At 39.2% G+C, this 26015-nt stretch overlaps 1 long non-coding RNA gene across 9 annotated transcripts in view; it reads right to left on the reverse strand.

The window, feature by feature from the left end:
- LOC128854021 (uncharacterized) overlaps nt 1-17042 on the reverse strand; it is a 97101-nt gene extending 80059 nt beyond the window's left edge. For 7 of the 9 annotated variants that reach the window (XR_008452935.1, XR_008452934.1, XR_008452929.1 and 4 more), the window contains exons 1-4: nt 16903-17042; nt 15177-15316; nt 14739-14845; nt 1888-2039 (exon numbers count right to left, since the gene is read on the reverse strand). This is a non-coding gene — a long non-coding RNA (uncharacterized LOC128854021). Of the gene's footprint in view, nt 1-1887; nt 2040-14738; nt 14863-15176; nt 15317-16902 lie in introns of all 9 variants that reach the window. The other 2 variants (XR_008452933.1, XR_008452926.1) reach the window with 2 other exon arrangements.
- Between the last annotated feature and the right edge of the window lie 8973 nt (nt 17043-26015).

Genomic DNA, 26015 nt, shown 5'->3' on the forward strand with positions numbered 1-26015 from the left:
TCAGCACATTGACTTTCTATCTGCATCTTTGCGTCAAGAAAACCTTGATTTCTATGTTTTTTCTGCTACTATGGAATAAATTGTAGGTTTGCTACAACTATGGAATAAATTGTAGAAATCAGTGAAAGTGTCGTTTCTATCCACTTTCTGCTGAAATATGCAGTTAATTTTGAAGGGATCTGATTGCATCAGTGTTGTGGTTGCACTGTGATACTTGCATAGCAAGTACTACAGGGATACAGAAGCATAGATTCTTTAACAACCTTATCCAGAGTTTCAAGAAGATGTGCTCCAAATCTGATTAAATTAGATATTTTCAAATGAAAGAGTAACTAAAAGAAAAAAAAGTGAAAAAAGAGCATGCAATAAAAATCCATATCCAGTACTTCCCCAGCGCAGTTCATATCACAGAGTTTTTTGGCTGCCATGATTTAGGTTAGACCTGACTTGCACAAATAGTCCGAGATACACTGCGGTTTCTTTCTGTAGAGGTGAAGTAAGATATTAATGCATCTACTACTACTTGGAAATCATTCCTCCCCTTAAACTTCTGTTTCTAAGATTCTGCAAGACTTATTGAATGGGTATCTAGCATAACCTTTTAAGACAAATGCTTAGACTGTATTGTCAGGCAGCAGTTGAAACAAAATGATTTTCAAAATTACTTTGAACATAGGGTGTAGGATCAACAAGGCTTGACATACACTGATGTTCTCATTTATAGATTTGGTTTTATACAAAGCACATTTAACTCTGCTAATGCAGACAGAGGTGGAAAGTTGTTTAAAATCTGGTTTTGTAACTCCCTGTCTAACTGATTACGCTCCAAACATAGTGTAAGTTGTTCCGTCTTTTGAATCATTCAAATTTCCAAATATTTGAATAAAGGAAGTAATGACTGACCCTCAGCAATCCAATCACACCTCTCTGAGGGAGTTCTTATGTATCAGAAAAAGAAATCAGCCTCTTCCCAATCATTCTGAAGTGTGATAGAAACATCACAGTAATGGCTCATATGTGAAATATATTAGACACAAGCAAGATGTTCCATTTTCTAATGTTGCACAGAAGGGAAGAAAGTAAATAGAAATTATCTTTGGTGACATAATCAATGGGTGAAGGAAAATATAATAATTGTGGCTCTTTCCCTCTTTCTACTTGATATTTATGCAGCCCTTCATTACATTCTCATTTTTTAATTTCTGTCGCTTTTTGTGAGAAATTCCTCAAAGTGCTACTTTCACTGGCAAATTTCAAATGCTAAAAAAAGCAAGTGGATAAATAGAGAATCATTGTCAAGCACTGTCAAAAAAGCTTTCTCATTATTTGCTTGGAAGAAGACCTTATTGCAAAATTTCATTTGATTCTTTTTTTAAAAATTTCAAAATTAGTAAAAACAAAAGACCTGCTACTAACAGTCTGATAACTCTCTAGAGCTCTGTCTAATTTTGTCTTTAGTATTTAAGTTAGCATTTTGTTTAAACCCCTTGTTTTCATATAGCCTATACATGTTAAAATTCCATAATCTACTCAAAAATCTAAGTATATACTTGATACACTGTAGATTTTTCTGTATACATGTGTATAAAGAGTGGGTATAGAATCATTAAGGTTGCAAAAGACCTCTAAGATCATCGAGTCCTACCATCAGCCCAATTACCTCTGTGCCTACTAAACCATGTTCTGAAGTGCCACATCTGTATACTTTTTGAACAACTCTGAGGAAGGAGACTTCACCACTTCCCTGGGCAGCCTCTTCCAATGCTTCACAACTCTTTCAGTAAAGAAATTTTTCCTAACATCCAGTCTAAATCCCCCCCGGTGCAATTTGAGGCCATTTCCTCTTGTCCTATCACCTGTTACTTGGGAGAAGAGAGCAACACCCACCTCACTACAACCTCCTTTCAGGTGGTTCTAGCAAGCAATAAGACCTTCCCTCAGCCTCCTCTTCTCCAGGCTGTGCAGACATGCAGGAAGTTGAAAAATTCCATGAAAGGAACCCAAGATGAAGTTTAGCAGAACATGTTCCATTTTTGAAACTGCAAAGGAAACAAGTAATGCCATTAGTGTGGAGATGGTTCACAGCTGCGTCAGGGGACGTTCAGGCTTGACGTTAAGAAGCATTTATTTTCAGAGAAGGCAGACAAACATTGGAACAGGCTTTCTAAAGAGGCGGTCAATGCCTCAAGCCTGTCACTGTTTCAGATGCATTTAAACAATGCCCTTAATAACATGCTTTAACTTTTGGTCAGCCCTGAATTGGTCAGGAGGTTGGACTACATTATTGTTATAGGTCTCTTCCAACTGAGATGATTCTGTTCTGTTCTACTCTACTATATTGTACTGTTCAGGGCTGCATCAACACACTACTGAGTTATTCCTATTCCCAACCTCCCTTATGCCATCATGTAACTTCCCCTATGAATGTACAGACCTAATTCAGAGACAACTTCCTATCTAATGTCCAGCTAACACCTTCTGAGGAAAATGAGTAACTGCACAGCTTGCATGTGTTCACTTACTGTGTGAGGAGGAAGGCAAACATAGAGAAATTGCAGATCTGATGTCCCCCCCTTCAACAAATCAAGATCTTTTCCAAGGAGTTTCCAAGGTCAGTGTAGTATATCATAAGCTGGACAGATTCTGTGGTGAAGCTGTGCATCTGAATGGGATTTTTCTCTACACTACTGTACCGTGTGTAGTTACATGTTCCCATATTCTGTTTTTTTTAAAAAAAATATATGAGAGGACCAGGTTCTGCAAGGGATCTGGTACACAGAATTCTAAATCAGACTGGTCGGAAGGTGAGTGACCTGTTTTAAGAGATTTAAGCAATGTGATTGTTTGTAGTAGCAGGAAATTCAGAAAGTCCCTTCTTGCCACATGATCCAAACCTCTCTTTAAAATATAGGGTCATTCACTACAAAAATTCCAGGTCATAAGCCAATGTCTGATATTGAGATGTTCCATGGTGGGCAGAGGAATTCTCCAGATGCCCCTGACCCTCTAGCTTAGGGACTAAATTTAGACTTACGGGATCTCCCTTTTAGTCCTTTCAAGTTACCTCCCTGTCTTCATTAACTTTATAGGAAACTTAGGCTATTTTTTCGTAAGAGTCTTTTGCTAGGAACAGTATACGGGCATGCTATGTTTGTGGGTCAGGCTGATTGGATTTCAGTCTAGAGGTATCTACATTTAAAAAGTGGTTTGGTACTGCTGTATTCACTCCTGAAGTTCACACTCTTCTCATTCACCTTTTTGGCCTTACCACATTCAATTCTTATTTTCTCAGAGATCAAATGCATTCTGAATTTCCCTGAACACGATCTCTTTCTTCCTTTAGTGGCTCAGTTGCTTTAACATTTCAGTAAAGACAGGCCTTTCAGATGCTGGCGAGAAACTCAAAAGTTCCAAGCAGATCAGGGCCTGACTAGTCTTCTGAAGAGTGCTACAGGATTCATCTGTCATGTAGAAGATTTCATTAATCTCTAGCTGCGGAAAAAAATACTGCAGCACCATTGTTTCAGGGGCTGGATTGATCCCCTAGATTTGTGACTAGGCTTCCTATGTTGGTTTAAGGGATGCGCAATGTGGAGCAGGATCGGAGCAGGTGCCACTTGAGCCAGCTAATATAAAAAAGCAAACACAAAAGCATCTCATTACCACCTCAAGGGCCATAATCTTGGCCTCTATCTGAAGTCCACCAATGGAGCTTGTTTCCTTAGGGCAGGTGCCCACACTGAACCATGCAGATGCTTCAGGAGCACACATGGCTTGCTTTCAAGAGAAAAAGTACAGGAAGAAAGAATATTTTATATGCAGAACCTAGTGGCTGGACTTCCCTTCTGCAGTAACTTAACGTGATTTATTGCTATTGTTGCAGGCACAGTGCTGTAACAGGCTGCAGGCTACCCTGAGTTTACCCAACTCCCTCTATTCAAGCTGCCTTTACTGAAAAGGACGCAGGATCCCAGAAGCCAGATTGCTCACGCTGGACTTTGGCCATTTTGCTTCCAGTACTTAACGTGGACAGGGACTCTCCTGGCTTGTGCTTGCTGCCACAAGATTGTATCTGTGCTTTATAGTAAGAATCTAGATAGAAATTAGGCGAAAAGTTGCTCAGAACTAGGGCAAACAGAGAATGAAGTAACCAAGGATGGGACTAGAATTGCCTAGAGAGATTTAAAGTAAAAAATCACTTTGTCTTTTGAAGAAAGTGAAAACCGAGCATCAGATTTTGGATCTGAAGTTTGCATTGGTTTGGTTACCTAAACCAGACGCGTATATATGTTTCGGTTTACTAAATACATTTCTTTGACCTAAAAGAACTGTCCACCTTATTTCTGCCTCACTTTAGCTGTACTTAATTCCTTTTAGGCTCTTTTAATGAAAGTTTCAAAATTCTTTGTCCAATAATAGACTTATATCGCAGTTGTAACCCTCAAATCCAGACTGTGGTACAGTTGTGAGCTGGGAAGAGTCTAATTTAAATGGAAGCAATTCAAAAAATACATTCTTCTCTTTTCTTCTCTCTCCCTATCCTATCTTTTCCATGCTTGTTGAGTCTAGTGTAGAAACAGTAGCAATTACCAATTTAGCAACACACATGGCATGAATTTATTTTTCTCTGACAGTCAGGAATTCCTTGGTGGTTTGGTAGCAGCTTAAATAAGAATGTTTTGGTAGATTTATCTCCTTGGTCATTTGAAAATACTCTGCAGCCAGTGTCTGCTCTGTAACTGATAGGAACATGCTGCTGATGCAACAGCAGCTAGCAATTTCATCAGTCAAATCTGTCAGTGTCATTCAATTTAAGGCCACTTGGCATCAATTACTATTTAAACATTGTGCTTTTTTATGCTAAGCTCACCACTAAGTTCTGAAATGTGGAGAAAATTTGGAGAACTTTAAAAATGTGATGAGGGTAACACTTTTTAATTGCTGAAGCTGAAATAACAGTGAAAAGCCTCTTTACCCTTAAAGACTTAAAAAACTATCAAGAAATAAAATGTGTCACATCTATCTCCTTAATTCTCTTGGTCTTGATATAATTATTCACTAACAGAACTAAATACTGAATTGTTAATATGACACTCAATATATCAGGTCAGACAAAAAAAACCAAAAAACAAAAAACCCTGAGAATAACTCTACAGCTCAGAAAGCAAGAGTGGAAGGGGAAAAACAAAGATGGTTATAGAACATATCTGATCCTATCACCATAAAGTATTCCCAGCTTGATCGCTTCACTCAGTTTGAGTGGATGTGGGTTCAAATATGGGTGCTTTCTTACCCTCGGTTGGAAAACGTCAGTGTGCAAGAGTGAACAGCAAGTTAACATCAAGGCAACACATCAGCCCAAAGCATTTTGCTTGTGAAGCAGTTTTTGGCTAATAACAACGCCACTGTGCATGAGCACCCACCCTATTTTCCAGACCTGGCTTCCCAAAGATTAAGTCAGTGCTCAAAAGAACCCACTTTTGTTGGTAGAAGATGTGAAAACAAAAATGATGGAGATTCTCAACAGCCTTTCTGTGGAATTCCTTTGAACATTGGCAGCATGGTATGCAGCTGTGTGTCAACTCAGAAGGGAACTATTTTGAAGGCCATCATAGTTTATTTTCTTAATTTGTTAAATAAAAAGAGTTACTGTCACCGTCTTGGGGTTGTGTGTGTCAGACCTCGAATAATATAAAAATCAGCAGAGAAAAGAACAAGCGATCTACTCCGGTTACTGAAAATTTAAAATGTACATCAGATGATAGTCCCAGTCATCTGGGAAAATTCACTCAGAACAGAGAGTCAGAATACTGCCTTTGTACACTTTATGCCACAATTAACTCTGAAAAACTTCCAGTGACATCAATAAAAGCAAGTCAGGTGCAAAATTTTGAATTACATTACAGTCTTTAGTCCTTTCCTGAAAGTCTCCAAATTCTTAAAGTATGATGTGATTTCTAAAGCAAGCAGCAGAGTTTAATCCAAACTTTAAAAGAATAAGCAGTAGAAGTTCTTACTTAGTCTCCTTGCTTTGATACTTTCATAAAAGCTGCAACAACTCTGCTGCTGCTGTAAGACATTTTAAGTTACCATTAAGAGCTCAGTTCCATCTACTATCTGAATTCTACTGTGATATTTGAATTCTAAATGCAGATGTTACTCACTAGCTAAAAAATCGCAGAATACTTTCACTCCGATTTTGGTTCCAACTTTTACTACCTTAAATTTGCAGTTGGGCTTACTTTGGAGATAAGAAGCATTTGGGTCAGAGTCATAATAGAATGTGCAGAGGGTAGTAACTGGTGACAGGGCTGGAAAACAAGTCTTATAAGGAGTGGCTGAGGGAACTGGAGTTGTTTAGCCTTGAGAAGAGGAGGCTGAGGGGAGACTTTATTGCTCTCTACAACTACCTAAAAGGCATTTGCAGAGAGGTGGGTGTTGGTCTCTTCTCCCAAGTGATAGGTGATAGGCCAAGAGGGGATGGTGTTAACCTGTGCCAGGGTAAATTTAGATTGGACATTAGGAAAAATTTCTTCATAGAAAGCACTGGAACAGACAGCCCAGGGAGGTGGTTGAGTCACTGTCCCTTGAGGTGTTTAAAAAACAGGTAGATGAGGTGCTTGGGGACAAGATTTAGTAGTAGCCAGGTATGGTTGGAGCTGATGATCTCTAAGGTCTTTTCCAACCTAGTGATTCTATGATTCTGTGATTCTATGAACTCAGGGTTGCTGAATCTATTTCTAAATGTAGTCAGATATATCTCTGCTGTATAAAATGCCTTTCAGTAAAAGCCTTTCTCTAAATTTATTCACTAAATCTGGGAATAACAACATCATCAGAAGCTATGTTTTCAAGTGGCAGTATCAGATCACATGTGCAGTGTAGCTTACACCCGTCTACAAAATTTATTTTTTTAAAAGGACATGGATCTGTTAGAGTGAGTCCAGAGGAGGCCACAATAATGATCAGAGGTATGGAGCAGATCCCATAGAAGGACAGGCTGAGAGAGTTGGGATTGTTCGGCTTGAAGAAGAAAAGGCTCTGAGAACACTTTATAGCAGCCTTGCCATACCTACGGAGTGCCTACAGGAAAGATGGGGAGGGGCTATTTATCAGGGAATACAGGTATAAGACGAGGGGTAACAGTCTTAAACTGAAAGAAGGGAGATTTAGGTGAGAAACTAGGAAGAATTTTTTTCCTGTGAGGGTGGCGAGGCACTGGAGCCTAGAGAAGCCGTGGATGCCCCATCCCTCGTGGTGATCAAGACCAGGCTGGATGGAGCTTTGAGAAGCCTGATCCAGTGGAAGGTGTCCCTGCCCAAGGCAGGGGTGTTAGAACTGGATGATCTTTAAGGTCCCTTCCTACCCAAACCATTCTATGATTTTATGTTCTGATCTGTCAAGGGATGTGCTATTTTTACAAACCTGCATGGGTAGTTCTGAAGTGATACTTCCAAAAAAATCAACTTCAGTGTTAGATATCCCTTCTAACGATCTTTGAATGTGAAGACAAAACCAACTGGTCAGAAAATTATCAGTTTCCTCTTATAAATGTACTACTTTAAAGTTCTTTGTACTTCTGGCTCTGGTTTTATTTCGTGTGAGAACACTGCATTTTCAAAACATATGGGCTTTTGTTGCTGGTATAGATATCTATACTGCTGGCAGTATAGATCCCTATTTCTTCATTTATGAATAATAATTTAAAAAATCTAATTGAATCAGTTTACATTTTTGTTTCACCATTTCCTGAAGCTAGCTTTTCATGAAGACTTCATATACACAATTTAAACTACTTTAATGCCCTCTCTAACTGGATTTTCTGTTCTATTTGACTTCCTTTGTTAAAGCTCTAAGCATTGATTTTAGCTTGTGCTACCCCACGGGCAAACATTAATGCAGAACTACAACATGTGTCCTTTTTTATTAGAATAGTCAAGCAATGGAACATATTGCCCAGACAGGTTGTGTGATCTCCACCCTTGGTGCTTATCCCAGCAGATTGGAGCAGATTCCTCCTGCTTGGAGCAGGAGGCTGGACTAGAAACTGGTGTTATTCCGTGATTATTTAATTGGGCTTCATCTTATTTGAGGATCCCCAAAGCCCAGTTCATGTCACTTGCTGCAACTTGAAAGTGTAAAATGAGAGTATGCGAAGAATTTTTCTAAAGTTTCTTGGATCTAGTTTTAGGAATGTAGCTGGTGCTGCTGAGTAAGTCTGTTCTCAAAGGCCTCATGCCAGTGCCTAAGTTTACCCTTATTTTGCTATTAGCTTAAATTTTATCTTCTGTATCATTTGATGTCACATCTTGCACTGAATAATGTTTTCCCTGGATCACCTGAGGAAATCCTTAGACCTGAAAGACATCACATTTCGTTTGTCATTAGCCTGTGTTTATTGCAAATTCCAATTAACATTCAGGTATTGTAGTCTGATAAAGCCATATGATTTTATCTCCTCCTTATTAAAGGTAAGGCTCTAGCGTTTAGAATGTCTGAGAGACTATCTGGGAACACACCATCAGGCAGAAAGACACAGTGAAATCAGCCGTTTGGTTTCTCATGAGGTGAGCACTGAAAATCTTATGTGTTGAAGAGTGGTATTCCTAAATGGACCATTTAGAAACTAAAGTCTTATATATAAATATATGTGTGTGTGTGTGTATATATGTGTATGTATATGTATATATATATCCACACATATGCATGCGTGTATGTATATATATATGAAATGTTTACATATGTAATGTTTATATCTAAAATCATATTAAAATATATATAGAGACGAAGGCCTCACAAAATGTTTTTATAAAAGCATTGTACTCAAAATTATTATTATATGACGAAACTCTCACTGCACCTTAAAATCAATTAGAATACATATGATTCACATTACTAAATGCCCACTTGAGGTCAGTTAACAATAAAAGAATTTCCCTAAATTTTATTCTATTTTCCTGAATGGATATTCCAGGTTAAAAAAATACTATTCTTAGTGATCTTTCTTGTTGTATTGCTGTGATACATACATGAATATATATATACAGCTATCTCATATGCAAAAATAATAAAAAGAAAGATACTACATGGTTGTAGGCATGTATGCATGAGCGTGTAGATATATATATCTACATCTACATGATTGCACGCAACCATGCTGACAGCAATTTTAAGGGCCTTTTTGTGCTATTTTCTGTATTTCTAGGATTCCAGGCAATTATTTGAGACATTCAAATTAGAATGATCTGTGAAAGGGGAGTTTGCCTTTATTATTCTGATCTGTCATTTCTTTTATGTAACAAGCCAGCTGTTATTCGAACATCATCATTCATTTCCTCAATGGAATGATGACACTACAATCAGCCTTCATTATCTTTCCACGCTCTTATATGAGAACTAAGTGCAGAGGAAATACTTTGTAATTACTCTAGGCAGATTTCCCCTATGTTAAAGATGCCATAGATGGCATTAATGAATATCACTAGAAAAGGTTGAAGTAGACAAAAACAAAATTAGGCTTCAGTAATCGCAACGTGCAGATGGGTTGAAACGCTAGTGGGGAAAAAATCCCATCAGCAATTAAACTTTCTTCTTGGAACAGCAGATGCGCATAGTCTCTTACTGAATACTGAGTACACTTGAAATGAATTTGTAGACAAAGAATGCTGAAACACACACAGCTTTGCTCAGGCAGGGTTGGGATAAGTGACAGGGTAAGGCTTATTTTACTTAGCAGGCATCAGGACCTCCCATCTCTGCTCAAAAGAATCCCAAAATTCTGCTAGCTGATGAGTACACCTCTTACCACTTCTGTTGTTTTCTGCCATGAAATGCTCTTCTGTCATCAGAAACTTGTTAAAGGCCTGATTTACGACAACATCCATATGGTACAGATTGACCCTTTAATCTTTGAAGGGCAGCACTACTTCTCCAAAGGAGACATTTCTCAAGCCCTATTTTGCAACACAAGAGCTAGATTGTGTGCTAGAAGGAATCTCTGTACAACACTTGGGGAAACTGTGAAAGGTAAATAAGCAAGGAAGCAAGTTCAAAGGGTTTCTACTTGTGCTGATTTTTTATTGAGGGCTTTTGTTCTTATATATTCTGTTGGTCAGCATTTAGAGAAACACCAGAGCATTTTGGAGTAAGTATTCTATCTCTTTAATTACTGAAAAGTGGACTCCAGTCCCTTTTGATTGTAGGAGATGGAATAGATTTAACTGTTACAGAGAAATTGTTGTCTTCCGCCCTGAACAAAAGAACCGCCATGATCTGATCCAGTGGTTAAAAATACGACTTTTACTGTCCGAAGCAGCTTCTTTTCTTCTCTAAGGGAAATCTTAAGCTTTCTTCTCCCTCTCCTCTACCGGGAAGTGGTTGGATTCGTCTACCTCTCCACTTGCCTGCAACTCCGCTTGATAGATGAGTAACCCTTCACCCTTCTCTCATGGGTTTCTACTGTTCCCCTGCCACAGCCAGATCTCTGGCACTGTGGACAACAGATGTGTACAGATGTGTACAGCCATAGACACATATGCATATAGAGAGAGGCGCAGCATTATAGAAGTAGTCAGTTAGACTAAATTCTGTGTATTATTTGATTCTAGTCTACAATAACTTCACCTCACATCTTACACCTTACACAGTTAAATGAAGAGAAATCTTTTGGCATAGCTTAGTCACAGTCCAGAAGCACTGATGTGTCCCCATACAAAATCAACTGTATTCTTGATCACAGTTATAGTTTATATAATATATTTGCCGCTAAAAGGTTTGTATCTATCTATCCCTATTATTTCCTCTTTGAAAGACGTGGAAAAGCATTTCACACAGTGACTACCTAGGCTTATTGGACATTTACCACACAGTACCCTAGAAGCTACAATAGGTCAGGCAGTAGTCCCTGGACTATTGTTAAAGCTAACTCAGGCTCAGAGAAGTCCTGAGTTCCTCCACTGTCAGGTCCGATCCAACTCTGTGTCCTTGTGTGACTAATGTAAAATATTGTATTTACTGATATGCACTACCACTATCTGAATACTGGTAGTGAACAGAATCTGTTGAACTATGACTTCAACATGTGAATATCTGTGAAGGAATGGTGTAAAGTTTACCTCCACCACCATAATAAAATGATCCAGTTTATGTTATCTTTGGATTTTTGCAGCAACCTTCTACCCATTCTGCCTGTCAAGTCTCTTTGTGCATGAATGCAAATAGATTATCCCTAAATATAACATATGTTATAATTTTGTGAAAAATGTCTAGGAATCACAACTGCTGCGAACATGTAGCAGTCTGATTTGGATTGAGACAGTGCATAAAATAAAAGAAATACCATTTGATGTCAGGGATTTATGGACTTTTCCACAGGAGGAAAATAAGAATCCAGCATATGCTCGATCAGTTTTCTAGTTATTTGTCTGTTTATATTTAGGTCAATGCATATTAAGTTATTCTGGCAATGTTATTTTTTGAACCCCCATTCATTTCAGAATTCCACTTTTATTTTTGGCTAATGGTTGATGAATTAAACCACAAAATTTAGAGATGTATTGTTAGCTCTGATGGCACTGTCTCCATTAAGAAGCTGATTTCCAGTCTCTATAGAGGTCTTAACAACATGGCAGTTGTGTTCCTGTGTGTGGAGGCCTCTGAGCATCTGCCATGCACACCTTGTTCTGTCTTCAGCTGCACATACAGCTTCTCATCTCTCCACAAGTCTTTCAAGCATAGATAAAGACTTCATTGCAGAATCAGCAGATGGTTTTCATTGTTATTGTTCCTACTGGCACCAAAAATGCTTAAATCAATGAGCAGGCTTTGGAACAGTATTTCCTCCTCTATTTCTCATTTTGTTTTGACAGTCATTCAAGCATCTCTAGATTCCCAGATTAGACTCAGTATGTTGTTTATCTATTTCATCAATACTTTTAGAAAGGAAAGCTTATCTTCTGCTTCAAGCAATCCCCCACAATAATTTCCAAAAGTCTAGCAGTTATGACACTAAGTGTGCTTCTCAGCCCTCCTTGTTATTGTCTCAGATTGTTGCCTGTGTTTAGTGTCAGTAGTAATAAAAACAAAATCAGAAAAGTAGTCGATTTGGGGTTGTTAGCATTAATAAGCTACTGGTACTCCTTATGCTTCTTATTAGAAGACTTTTTTTCAGTTGTTTACAAGCCTTCCTTCATTTCGCTGTTTTCCTTCATTTCAAATTTTCCATGCTGAATCCCTGTTTCTGCCCAATATTTATGTTTATTTTTGAATCAATTAGTATGGTTTCATAACAGTAATGGAATGGAAAAATATATTTGTTTTTCTTATATTGGAAGATTCAATCTCTTGGTTTTTTAGAAGGTCTGCTATGTACACATGCATGCGTACGTTTCAGAAGGCACATGCCTTTTCCCTCTGGAAAAATCTGCTCAGTTTTGACCTTTGGAAAGCCACAGCTAGCTAATGTTCTACAGATATCCTCTTGGTACAGCTTTCCAGGACAGTCTCCCAAAACCCCAGCTGTGATAGGTCTAGCATGTGGCTATATGCACCATGCTTAAAATTGTAGTTGTGACCTATTTTAATCATGCCAAGACAGGTTTCACATCTTAAGGCCCTTTTTTCCTCTTGTGTGCTTGTTAGCAACCTTCTTGCTGGGCCTGAGAAACTTGGAAGAACAGTAGTTTATTCCTATGCCAAGGGGTTAAAATAGCACAGGAAAGTAGGGGTGACCACAGGACAGCACATGGGATCATAGCCTGGGCATGGGATGAGATGTGAGGTTGTAGATAGTGGAAATTTGTATTGCAGGCTGTGAGGAAAGTGGGACTAGAGGTTGGGAGAGGAATAATGTGTTTGACAGGGTAAGGGTTTAAGGGCAAGAGATTGACACTGAAAGTGGAGGAGGAAATAAGGAAATTACAGTCTACTATGTAAATGTAGGAAACAAATTTTAAAAAAAGGAACTGCAAGCAGATTGGGCATCTAGATGCGAAGAGTCAAGTTGGGAATGGGTGCACCAAAGAACAAAATCTGACAGAGTGGGAAGGTACGACCTGACACTGAGGCAGAGTTGTAGGGCAGGGAAAAGAGACGTGGATATAGAAAATCCATGGATAAGGAGCTAGATGAAAACAAAAACTGGCAAAACATATGGGCACTCAAGATTCAGTATTGCTAGAAGGGAAGGAGTGAAAAAATTGCAGCATGGCTGTGGGGTCAGGAGGGGGTCCTGGCTGTTTAAATGGAGAGAAAAGAGTTTTTCAGAGAACAACAGAGAAATAGGACTGACTGCATGAGATGACAATGTGATTGCAGCGGCAGAGTAGGGAAAGGACTGGAATGGGGACACCTTTCTGCAATGGGCTAGATAACATTAAGCTTGAAAGGAAAGGGCAGAACAGTCCATATGCAAGCAGAACACTCCTACCAGAGCTTGAATTTGGTATGAGGATTGATCTCAGCTGCATAATCTGTGGCCATGCCTACGTTCCATACCTGGATCAATATAACTGTGCAGGCAAAGCTCTCTTTGAGCAAATTTATTCTGTTTCATTTACATTTGTCATCAGGAGGAATTAGACCAGGAAAAGTACTACACTAACAGAATCATGATTCAATTTCCTAGTGCCTTTGCTAGCTTGAGTATTTCTAATTCACGTTGCATGGTGCTCTGTATAATCCATGTCTTTAGTTCCATTTATTTTCTATTCTGTTGCCAAATCTATGTGAATCACTGTGATTGCTAAGTGCTTGCTACCTCAAATGACAGAGTTGGTAAAGTTTTGATTGTTACAGTTTACTTTCTTAAAACCCAAGAGACTGCTATACAGCAAACACACCCTGCATATAAATACATTAAAAGAAATTTGTCAGGACTGAAAAATCACTGTGCATGAAAATGTTGTTAAGTACAAGAGCAAAGCCTGCTCATGCTGAAGTGGGCAAACTATCTGCTTTTGTCTTCTATGTCATTGCAGAAGTGGCAGAGAGATTTTTACTGAAACATGCCAACAGAAACTTGCTCTGTGGAAGGGCGGAGTCTCAGCCTAACTAGAAACATGAGTGTAGAATAAGCATCATAGAATCACGTAATGGTTTGAGTTGAAAGGGACCATAAAGATCATCCAGTTCCAAGCCCCCTGCCATTGGCACAGACACCTTCCACTAGACTAGATTGCTCAAAACCCCAACCAACCCAACACCCAACCATACATAATAATATATGTTACTAAGCTTCCCGCAGCAAAAAATGTTTTGCATATTAAATACGATCACTTTGCACTTTTGTATTTCAGTGGTAGATCAGATCTGACATTTAAATAGTCCTATAAATTTTAAATTAAAAGAGTGGGGAGGAATAAACCGGTGAAGCATTTACTTTTCTGTCTCCCTGTTCTCCTTCTGCCGTATGCTCCACAGCACAAGGTTTTGAACAAGCTCAGTAAACCGATTGTGACCCAAAGTTTGATAATTTGTTTTTAAATAAGGTGTGTGTTTGGGATTTTATATGGAAGAATAACGAAAAGTCGTTGGCAACATGACAGCTGATGTAAAACCCAGATTGAAGCTGTCAGCATGGATGCAGAAGTGCAGCTGCTTCCTGTCTTTGCCCAAGGTCAGGAGAATAGGCGGGATAGCTCACACAGCATGTAGATGGGGCTGCTTATGCAGGAGTGTAAGTACAACATGAAAGCAAATTGAACATGCAAACACAAAATTCATACAGAAACACATTTTACCCATGACAACTGATGTCAGCTGTAACACACAATATCTGCAGGTTGGACAGGCAGTTACACATCGCTTCTCTTACAGGTAGAAGTGCTGGTTAACCTCTGTGGGTGCCCTGTGGAGAAGCAGAGACTAAAGCCAACCAAAATCAGTCAAAGCTCTTCTACTTCTTTGAATTAGGTCTTAAGACACCACATCCCTCTGGGTGATCCTGTTGTGTGAGCCTGAAATTTCCATCACACTGAGCTGTAAAATCCCTGAGGGCATTGCTTATTTAACACCTCTTTGCACAGCACCATGTTTATTTCAGGTCCTACTCCATCTCTAATTTATCCTAACTGTAACCAATTCTGAACAATAATTAGGAATACAAATTCCCTCTAGTTTCTGCCAGAGGCATCTTGAAAGAGATTTAGGCTATTTAAGGTCTGAGCCACCTTTGTTACCGTCTGTATTTCTTCCAGGCTGTAACAGAAAGTCAGAACGACTTGGATCCTCGTCCCAAGCCTTGGTTGGGTTTATGGAGTCCAGTGGAACAGGGGGCTTGAGGAAGTTTAGAGAGTCCACTCACATCTCATACTAAAGTCTGAAAGATCAAGGCAGCAAAGAAACACTGTAGTTATGATCTGGATTAAAAAGCTCAACAAAGGGGAGTGATGATTCAAAAGCTCATTGAATGCTAAGAGAAGGGATAGATGAAATTGGAGTCCTTGAGTGTTTTCTGTCCTTTGACAGCCACAGCCAAAGTATGAAATTATCCCCTTGGGACATATAATCATTTTTTTCATATTAATGAAGGTTTGACCTCTATAACGATCTTTTTTCTTTTACATTTTTAGCAAGCATTGCATTATTTTATTGTTCTCTGCTGCTGATGTGGCAATCTTGCCCTGTTAGCCCTCTGGATATATTAGCAATCCTAAAATGCCATTTTTCTCTTCTGAGAAAATTGCCAAGGAGAAAGATCTCATTTTAACTCTTGCTGAACCAGCCAAAATACATATTTCTTCCTGTAATTTATGTTAACTTCCTATGTGTTTTGGATGGTTTTGCTTTACAGCCTGGATCAAGGTCATCAGCTCATGGAGGTAACAAAAAGTGTAACAACGAGATGATAGAACATCCAGTGACACCGTGAAAAGGGTAACTAGAGCTTTTAAAAGGTCAGTATCCCACTCTGATCTACTACAGTTTTAATTTGATTCCTGTTGTTTTTTTTAATTTTTAAATTTTTTTCTGGGTCAAATACCATCTCTGGACAGGTAAAGTAGATTTGTCTGATGATGAATATAGACAAAAATAAAATTTCTCCCTTGCCTCAAATATATTATTTATTTACTTTTCTTTTTGTCATTATTCTATTTTTTAAATTTCAAATTATTGCATTTTTATATTACCAGGCTATATTCTCTGAGATGATTACCACCTTCTTACACATTTTTCTTATGTACTTACTGAATACAATCAAATTATAATATATTTCAATTCATTATGCTAAATTCCACTATTTACCTCCTATTTACTCATTTGGTAGAAACTGGAAGTGCTAAACTGCTAGCACCACTTACAGCTCTGCAGTCAAAGCAAAGCTATCAACAAAAAATTCATTTCCAAAACACAAGCACCTTATTAAATACAAGAATGAACGTATTAGTCCATTGCCCTGCTCTGCCACTGCTCCTCAGCAAAAGAATGCTGATGAATGTTTTGCAGGGCTCAACATATGGAGAGAGGAAGAGAGGTGGAGTGGGTTGTAGGAAAGCTAGAACAGTGGGACTCATCAAAAATCAGGGAAGGCAAGAGAAAGGGAGAGAAATAAGTAGTGAAGAATAAAAGCAGAAAGGAAAAAATAAAAGAATAATAAAAATGGAAGGAAGGAAGGAAGGAAGGAAGGAAGGAAGGAAGGAAGGAAGGAAGGAAGGAAGGAAGGAAGGAAGGAAGGAAAAAGAAAGAGAGAAAGAAAGAAAGAGAGAAAGAAAGAAAGAAAGAAAGAAAGAAAGAAAGAAAGAAAGAGAGAGAAAGAAAGAAAGAGAGAAAGAAAGAAAGAAAAAGAAAGAAAGAAAGAAAGAAAGAAAGAAAGAAAGAAAGAAAGAAAGAGAGAAAGAAAGGTGACTGATGGAAGCACCAAGGAGAAAAATAGCCAGCGTATTCACCACAGTAACTCTTACTTACTGAATCTTAAGGAGCATTCTCTGTAATATAAACATTCCAGAGCCTACATGAATTGTAAAGGGAGTAAGATGGGATATCAATCAAAACTGCAACGCCAGAACTTCTGTGGCTGTAATTTTATGACATAGGAAATCTTGTTTCCAGCTTCCCGGTACCAGATCAAAATGTTGCAGCTACAAGGAGCAAAGTGCTGGTCCTGTATAAGCTTGCTCTGCTGGTTCAGATTAGTACACAACTTCTGGTATGTTAACTTTCTACTGTCAACAGGCTTTATCATGTGTCATCTGCCCTCCCACAGCTGACATAAAGCCAGCAAACCAAATAGATCTAACACAAAGTTTGTGTTGCATGCTCTGGCTAATTCGGTGGAAATGTCTTCATGTGTTCATAATTAAATTTATAATGCTGGTACAGGAAGGCATAGATTTGGCAGTAAATGGCCTTAATACACTGCAAATATTTTATAAGATGAAGGGAGCATACTACATACTTGAACCTAAATATTTACTCTTAGTTCGATTAATATTTTAACAGTCAAAATTATAGAACCTGTTTCAAAAATATATACTCATTTTTCAAATTAATACAAACATGTCTCCTCAGTAATAGCCCTAAAATTGTTAGGGTCTGCTTGGTGTTATTTCACGTGTTTTGCCACGAAGAACTGCCTGTTTCTCCAGAAAGAACTGGCTGCTTCTCCTTGGCTCCCAGGTGAAATGAGAAAGCTGCACAGCTGCTTTCCCCTGCTCCTCTCGACACAAAGGGCTGATGCACATCCCATTATGTAGGTTTGTCCAGCCTTTGCCACATGTAATATCTGCAAGGATGAAGTTACAATAAGACAGGTACTAGTCAATTAGCCACTACACAATTTTTAAAGCAAATTAAGGTTAGCTCAGCCCAAGGCAAGGCTGAAAAATCCTTAGATCCTGTGCTGTGAGGTCAGCATAAAAATTTTACCAATAATGGCAAAAAATTATGTTTACTGCGGTACAGTCTCAGGGTTGTGTGTCTATTCGAAACCCTTTGTAAAACTGTATGATGCTCTGTAAGTCTACTTCATATTACTGATAAGTGAAAAAGTAATCAATTGGAGCTTTCTTTCGCTTTTCAGCTGACAAATCAGCTGCACGATGTACTTTTGAGCAGACCTATCTGGGTTTCAATAACTAATGTTTAAAATGATGGAGTTCTGAATTTGTATTTTTCAATACCTGAAGTACTGCCTTCAGTTCTGCAATCCTCAGTACAGGAAGGACACATATCTGTTAGCGAGTCCAGAAGTGTGCCACAAAGATGATCAGAGTGCTAGAGCAGCTCCCTTAGGAGGACTGACTGAGAGAGAAGGTCTTGTTCAGCCTAGAGAAGAGAAGGCTCTGAGGAGGGACCTTTAAGGTCCTTTCCAACACAAACCATTCTATGATTCTATGATTCTATGATATGAGGAAATCTCTCTGATGCATCTTCTGCTATCTGTAAAGCATTTAGTTTAGTCTACCCTGCAGAAATCACAAAAGACAACAGTTGCATCTCAATTATTGCTGTTGGGTTCTGTGGGAATCTAAATTCATTTCACTGCAGCATGTATTTATGTATGGTTAATACCTGATTGCTGAAAGTACCAGGCTTATAAAAGCATCAGTTGCAATTTCAGTGGGTCCCCTGAACGATAGCTTCTAGTCTCTACAGAAAAATAGTGGACAGGCAGACAAAATCCTTTGAGGGAAGTGCTGACAACATCTGCTGTGCTTACCTTTATCTAGCTGCAAATTTTGGCTACAAACTCCTCATACTTGTTCCTTTCCCCTCTTTTTTTTTGCAGGTCTGCCAAGCATGAATAAAGAGCTCATTTCAGAGCTCAGCAGATGGTGTTCCTCATTGTTATTCTTATGGGTACCCAGGGATATCTGAGTCCACGGACATGAGAATGTTTTTGCCCGCTGCTGTTGTAGTTCCACTTTAATTTCTAAGTATCCATACTATCAGCATAACCTTTCATACATCTTAATTATTAATACTGGGCATCTGGTGTTGCTTTTGAAGTTTTGAAATTGTAATATGTATGTATATATTAATACGTTACTTGTGCAGCATTCTGAGTCTGTCAGTAGAAAGCAGACCATCCTGGTGATCCATATAACCTAGTGAGGAAGGGTTAATCATAAGAGGCTACATACTTTCCTCTTCACACAAGAAGAAAATTGTTTGTTATTATAGCCCTGCCTCCTTCAATGTCCATGCTGGAAAATGATTGTGTTGCTGCTAGAAATATTTTTCAAATGATGCTGTTATCTCCATTTTAGAGACAGACAAACTGGTGTTTTGTTTTGGTTTTCTTCTTATGTGATTTGTCCAAGACAATTTAAGCAAATCTGAAAGCAAAGTGATCATTATCGTTTCCTATGACCTAATCTGTGCCCTCTACTAGCACTGAAAAAGCAGATTTAACTTTGGAATTTTTTAATTTTCTATTGACTTGATTTTGCAGTTTCACCACAGCTGTAGCATTTCTACTGAAGATATCCTGATAGAAATATGCCTTTTCCAGTCTGGATAGAAATAAGCCTGAGTGTGCTAGGATTCTACAAAAGTTTGCCGATACCCAGAACAAGTGTTAAATGCAATTGCTTCTCAAAAGTGGTGCTGTTACTTCAAATAAACCTTCAGGAAGTGTCTTTAAACACAAACATAGAGTATAAAACCACTCCCTTTTTGCCAGAAGGCTTTGCTGCCTTTCTGCCTAGGATTCAAATGGTATTAAACAGTGTCAAGTCTACCCAGTTAGCCTTGGATAAATAAAAGACTCGCTCGCTGGCTTGAGGCAGCAGTCCATATCTTCAATACATTTCATATTATTGATGACACCTTCTATGACAAAATCACTCGACTACTGGATGGGGGAAAGGCTGTGGATGTAGTCTTCTTGGACTTCAGTAAAGCCTTTGACACAGTTTCTCACAGCATTCTGCTTCAGAAACTGTCAGCCTCTGGCCTGGACAGGCGCACACTCTCCTGGGTTGAAAACTGGTTGGATGGCCGGGCCCAGAGAGTGGTGGTCAATGGAGTTAACTCCAGCTGGAGGCCGATCACAAGTGGAATTCCTCAGGGCTCAGTACTGGGTCCAGCTCTGTTCAATGTCTTTATCAATGACCTGGATGAAGGCATCGAGTGCACCCTCAGCAAGTTTGCAGATGACACTAAGCTGGGAGGAAGTGTGGATCTGCTGGAGGGTAGGGAGGCTCTGCAAAGGGATCTGAACAGGCTGGACCGCTGGGCTGAGACCAATGGGATGAGGTTTAACAAGGCCAAATGCCGGGTCCTGCACGTGGGGCACAACAACCCTATGCAGCGCTACAGACTGGGGGAAGAATGGCTGGAGAGCTGCACGGAAGAGAAGGACCTGGGGGGTGCTGGTTGACAGCCGACTGAACATGAGCCAGCAGTGTGCCCAGGTGGCCAAGAAGGCCAATGGCATCTTGGCTTGTATCAGAAATGGGGTCACCAGCAGGTCCAGGGAGGTTATTCTCCCTCTGTACTCAGCACTGGTGAGACCGCACCTTGAATACTGTGTTCAGTCCTGGACCCCTCACCACAAGAAGGATGTTGAGGCTCTGGAGCGTGTCCAGAGAAGAGCAACAAAGCTGGTGAAGGGGCTGGAGAACAAGTCTTATGAGGAGCGGCTGAGAGAGTTGGGGTTGTTTAGCCTGGAGAAGAGGAGGCTGAGGGGAGACCTTATTACTCTCTACAACTACCTGAAAGGAGGTTGTGGAGAGGAGGGAGCTGGCCTCTTCTCCCAAGTGACAGGGGACAGGACAAGGGGGAATGGCCTGAAGCTCCGTCAGGGGAGGTTCAGGTTGGATATCAGAAAAAAATTCTTCACAGTAAGAGTCATTGGGTACTGGAACAGGCTGCCCAGGGAGGTGGTCGAGTCGCCTTCCCTGGAGGTGTTTAAGGAACGGGTGGATGAAGTGCTTAGGGACATGGTTTAGGAAGTGTTAGGAATGGTTGGACTCGATGATCCAATGGGTCCTTTCCAACCTTGTGATTCTGTGATTCTGTGAAACAGCGGGTATGTGTCTGTACATGTGTTAAGTGTCTAACTTCCCACTGCAGTCAGTGGAGATCTAGAAGAGGATGCAGTTGCACAGAAAAGTATCCAGTAGCATGTGCTGTATTCCTAATAGCATACATGCTTCCAACTGTATTTCTCTGCTTAAGTTATCTGTAAAACAGAGAAAATAGTAGTGTGAAAATCAATCTGCTGATATTTTTTAAGACCTCCAATACCAGGGGAAAAAGTAATACTCTTATCTTTTCAATAGCACATCACAGAATCGTAGAATCTTCTGAGTTGGAAGGGAGCCACAAGGCTCGTTGAGTCCAACTTCTGTCCCTGCGTAGGACAACCCCAACATTTACACCATGTGTCTGAGGGTGTTGTCCAAATACTTCTTGAATATTATCAACCTTGGTGACATGACTGTTCCCCTGAGAAGCCTGTTCCAGTGCTTCACTACCCTCTGAGTGAAGAATGTTTTCCTAATATCCAACCGAAACCTCCTCTGGCACATCTTACTTCCACTACCTTGGGTCCTATCATTGGTGACCAGAGAGGAGGGATCAGTGCCTGCTCTTCTTTCTTCCCTTGTGAGGAAACAGTAGAATACAATGAGGTTTCCCCTCAGTCTCCTCTTCTCCAAGCTGAACCGACCAAGTGAATTTACCTGTTCTTCGTACGGCACAGAAAGTGACAGGGATGCATGTTAATCAATAATAATAGAAATTTTACTGACTAGATATGTTGACTGCTTCATCTACTGCATGCAGAAAAGTGTTTTTCTTAAAAGTAGCAGGAAATTCAGCACTGAATCTTAATACAAATGTTGTAATGATGGCACAAAAATGGATGCAGCACTAAATGTCATAAAATCTTCACCCTGGATTTCTCTCTGTTTCAGTCTTAACATTCCTTCAGTTAAATTTGTTGGGCTTTGTGCTTACAGTTGGCTTTACAACTGTGCACTTTATACTTTGTAAATAATGCAATAGAGCTAAACTTTGTCTGTTAGGCCACAGGTACATTTTCCTTCTGGCTAAGATGCAACAACAAATCAGATATCTTTTAGACCTGGTTTACTTATTACAGTTTTTCTTTTAAAGAAACTTTAAGCTCACTTTACTCTCTGACGAACAGGTCTTATGATAGGGAAGGGCAATTAGAAAAACAGATGTTGGTATCTTAGATATCTGGCCAAAAAAATTTATCACCAAATTTAGTTGGATTACACACAAGGAATGTTAGCTATGATACAGACATAAACTACTGTACCATTAAAGTGACAAAACTGAATTTCCTCTACCTCTTCAAATTTTTAAATTATTTAGAAAAAATTTCCCAGCAGGTGTTGATTGCTGAACTCCTTAATAATTTTTCTGTCAGCAGATTTCTATTTATGTTTTTGTATTCAATGATAAAAGGGAGTCCTAAGAGCCAGGAATGAAAGTACTAGGTTGCCTGCACTAATTATATATCAAGAAAATACCAAAGGAAGAAGAGATAATAATTCCTGGGACTATTTCCTTTAGGAAATGAGATTTTGAAAGTCTAATCATCCTAACTCATGCAAATGAACTTCAATACTCTTCATTATTATAATTTTTTATTGAGAACATGATATCTTCTTGTTTTTAAGGGTGATGATTTTAATAATTTAAGAACCATGGCAATATTAAATATATATGTGGTAATCAGTTTCCTTCTCTGCCTTCATTCAAATGTTACACAGTGTTGTATCTAGCCATATGCAGTTGTGAAAGGGAATTTGATTATCACGTATGGTCTATATAACGCAGCATTGCTGACTGAATCAAACGCGATGGCAATGGTGGTCTTCAGGACCTGACTTTGCATTCCATTATTCATGATTGAAATGACTGTCCATGCAGCTAACACGTCTAATTCCTGGAGTTCATTTCTACTCTCTAAAGTTACATTTTCAGGAACAGACTAAAAAGCTAAGAGCTCAGACCTGTATGACAGGTCTTCACTTACTGAAGAAGAAACAATTATTCCCTCCTTTCATCCAAATTATCCTGGCAGGTAAGTGAAGGATTATTTTAAAATCTTTGCATTTGGAAATGACAGCTACACTTCAACACAATTACCTGCCTTCAAGCTGTGTTTCTCTGCCTACCCAAATCTTTGTTCTAGGTTCTGTCACATTTTCACCAATTAAGAGTATTTGTTTTAAAAGATGCCAGACTGGGCACAGGCATGGCACTGGGTGAAGGCTAGAGAATTTTGTGTTAACACTTTTTAAAATTCAGAATTGGAATAGACAAAGAGAAGGCAAATCTTAGCAAACTAACAGCAGCCTGAAAAATTTCCCTGTGACTTCTGGTTTTATGCATGTATGTGTGTGTATGCAGGTATGTTTTGTGTGCTATTTATTGCAAATTACTAGTTTTAAGATTACGTTGCTTCTTAAAACTTCTGAAGGTGTTTGATTTGCCTTCTTGGGAATGTTTTTGTGTTTTAACCCTGTATTTACATTGTGTGCAACAGAGCTCCCTACAGGCTCTGAATAAATAGGTGTTAAATGGAGCAGTCCTTTAATCCCTCCTGCATGTGGAGAGTTATTCATGAGCAAGGAATTAAAAGTCTGGATTCTAATATAACAGCTGGCAAATCAAGATTGTGTTTCATTCATTCAATTAAACTGCACAGTACGATTTTGGTTCTGGTCCAAGTCCTGTCCTGAAAGAACATGAGTCTTTCACCTGGAGTTCGATAAAATCCTCAGTGACTTCAAGCCACTAAATAAACTGCAGCTACCACAGCCCTGAAAGATTTATGACCTTCACTCAAAACTTGTCTACAGCTTTTAAGTCCAGAGTCTTAGAGGACTGAGTCTCTGACACTCATTGAGTAGATGGGCTGTGTTTGTGAAGTTGACTAATCTTATCTAGGATAGATGTGAATCATTCTTCAAAGTACTCTTCAAAGATGCAGGATGTCAGACACGAAACAAGTCTGTCATCACTGGGGATAACTGCTCCAGATGGAAGCAACGTATTCTGAAATAGAATAACAACTTAAAGTAATGAGGGGTACAGGAACAATAAAAATGGCTTTTTCCTTCTCCATACAAACTGAAATGTTACATGGCAGCATGCTATGGAAAGTCTCTCTCCTTCATTTGTGGATCAATGTATGAAATTACCTTAAATGATTATTATTGTCTTTCTATTCCAGATGGTCTTTTTGGGCTTCGGAGATGGTCAGAGGGCTGGAGAACCTCCTACATGAAGACAGGCTGAGAGAGTTGTGTTAATTCAGCCTGGAGAAGACAAGGCTCGGGGAGACCTTATAGCGACCTTCCAGTACCTGAAGGGGGCCTACAGGAAAGCTGGGGAGGGACTTTTTACAAAGGCCTGTGGTGATAGGACAAGGGGGGGAGGACTTTAAATTGGAAGAGGGAAGATTTAGACTAGACATCAGGAAGAAATTCTTCACGATGAGGGTAGTGAGACATTGGGACAGGTTGTCCAAGGAAGTTGTGGATGCCCCATCCCTGGAAGTGTTCAAGGCCAGGCTGGATGGGGCCTTGTGCAGTCTGACCTAGTGGGAGGTGCCCCTGCCCGTGGCAGGAGAGTTGGAATTAGATGATCTTTAAGGTCCCTTCCAACCCAAACCATTCTGAGATTCTATGAAGTTCAGCATCCCTGTGTGGACTCCCTACTAATTGTTTCAAGGAAGTGCTTTCCATATATTCACCAAAAAATCCCTGCCACAAACCCTCTAGCATAATTGTTTATGTTTACCAACATGTTTTTAAGGCATATCAGATAAGATCTTGAAACTGTATTGTAAAATATTCTCACACAGCTTTTTTCCAAATCCTTAACAAGTTTCAAAAATAAACTTCTCTCTAAAAAAAAAAAAAAAATCCTGTTTGTTTCTCAGTTACAGGTGACCTTTTTTACTGGAGAGTTGGAAAAGACACATGCTTTCAATGTTAATATTGCTGCTAACATTTTTGTTCACCAAGATAAAAAACACAGTCACGCAATAAAAAAGTTACTAAAAGCACAGCTGGAAAACTTTGATAGAATGTTGTAGTCTACATTGTATAGAAGTCAATCTTTGGGCCATGACAACATTTAAATTATACTATCAGAAACTTTCATTAATTTATGCTTTTGGACTCTCTCATGATGTCAGAATGTTCATAGACAGTGTGATTTCCAGGAGAATGCAGAAGGACAAGTAAGGATGTTAATATTCTTATTAGCCAAAATTCTTGGTGAACTCTCAGGTTAAGTAATCTGCTCTCTCGGTTTCATAAAGTTGTTTTTCACAGATCATTCATCATAGAGAAAGAAAATACAGCCAGGATGTGAATGGATTATTACAAGAGCTTTCCTGCCAATAATAAGCAAACAAAAATACACTGTTTCATTCTTGCATGGCAGTGTACCAGTATCTGCAAAAAGCATTGCTTTGATTCTCTCTGTTTTATCTCCTGTTTTATCTGTACTTCTTTCACCTCCCATGTGAGGCTAGGCTGAGAGAGCTGAGATTATTCAGCCTAGAGAAGAGAAAGCTTGAGGGAGACCTTTTAGAAGCCTTCCAGTACTTAAAGCGGGCCTACAGGAAAGATGGGGAGAGGCTCTTTATCAGAGGGTGCAGGGATAGGATAAGGGGGAACAGTTTTAAGGTGAAAGAGGGGATATTTAGATTAGATATTAGGAAGAAATCTTTTACTGTGAGGGTGGTGAGACAATGGAACAGGCTGCCGAGAGAAATCCATGCCCCATCCCTGGAGGTGTTCAAGGCCAGGTTGGATGAGACTCTGAGTAGGCTGATCCAGTGGAAGGTGGCACTGTCCATGTCAGGGGGTTGGAACAGAAAGATCTTTAAGGTCCCTTCCAACCCAAACCATTCTATGATTTTATTCCATGATTCAAAGCGTTGCTAGTCATTCTTAATATATACTGGAGAATAAGTTAATTTAAAAGTAATTATTAAGACATTTCTGTTTTAATGAAAGGAGGAAGTTGTCACACCTGCCTAATTAAATTTTGATTTATCTGTTTATGTCGTATTTTAT

Source organism: Cuculus canorus, chromosome 1 (genome assembly GCF_017976375.1).
Source record: "Cuculus canorus isolate bCucCan1 chromosome 1, bCucCan1.pri, whole genome shotgun sequence".
NCBI lineage: Eukaryota > Metazoa > Chordata > Aves > Cuculiformes > Cuculidae > Cuculus > Cuculus canorus.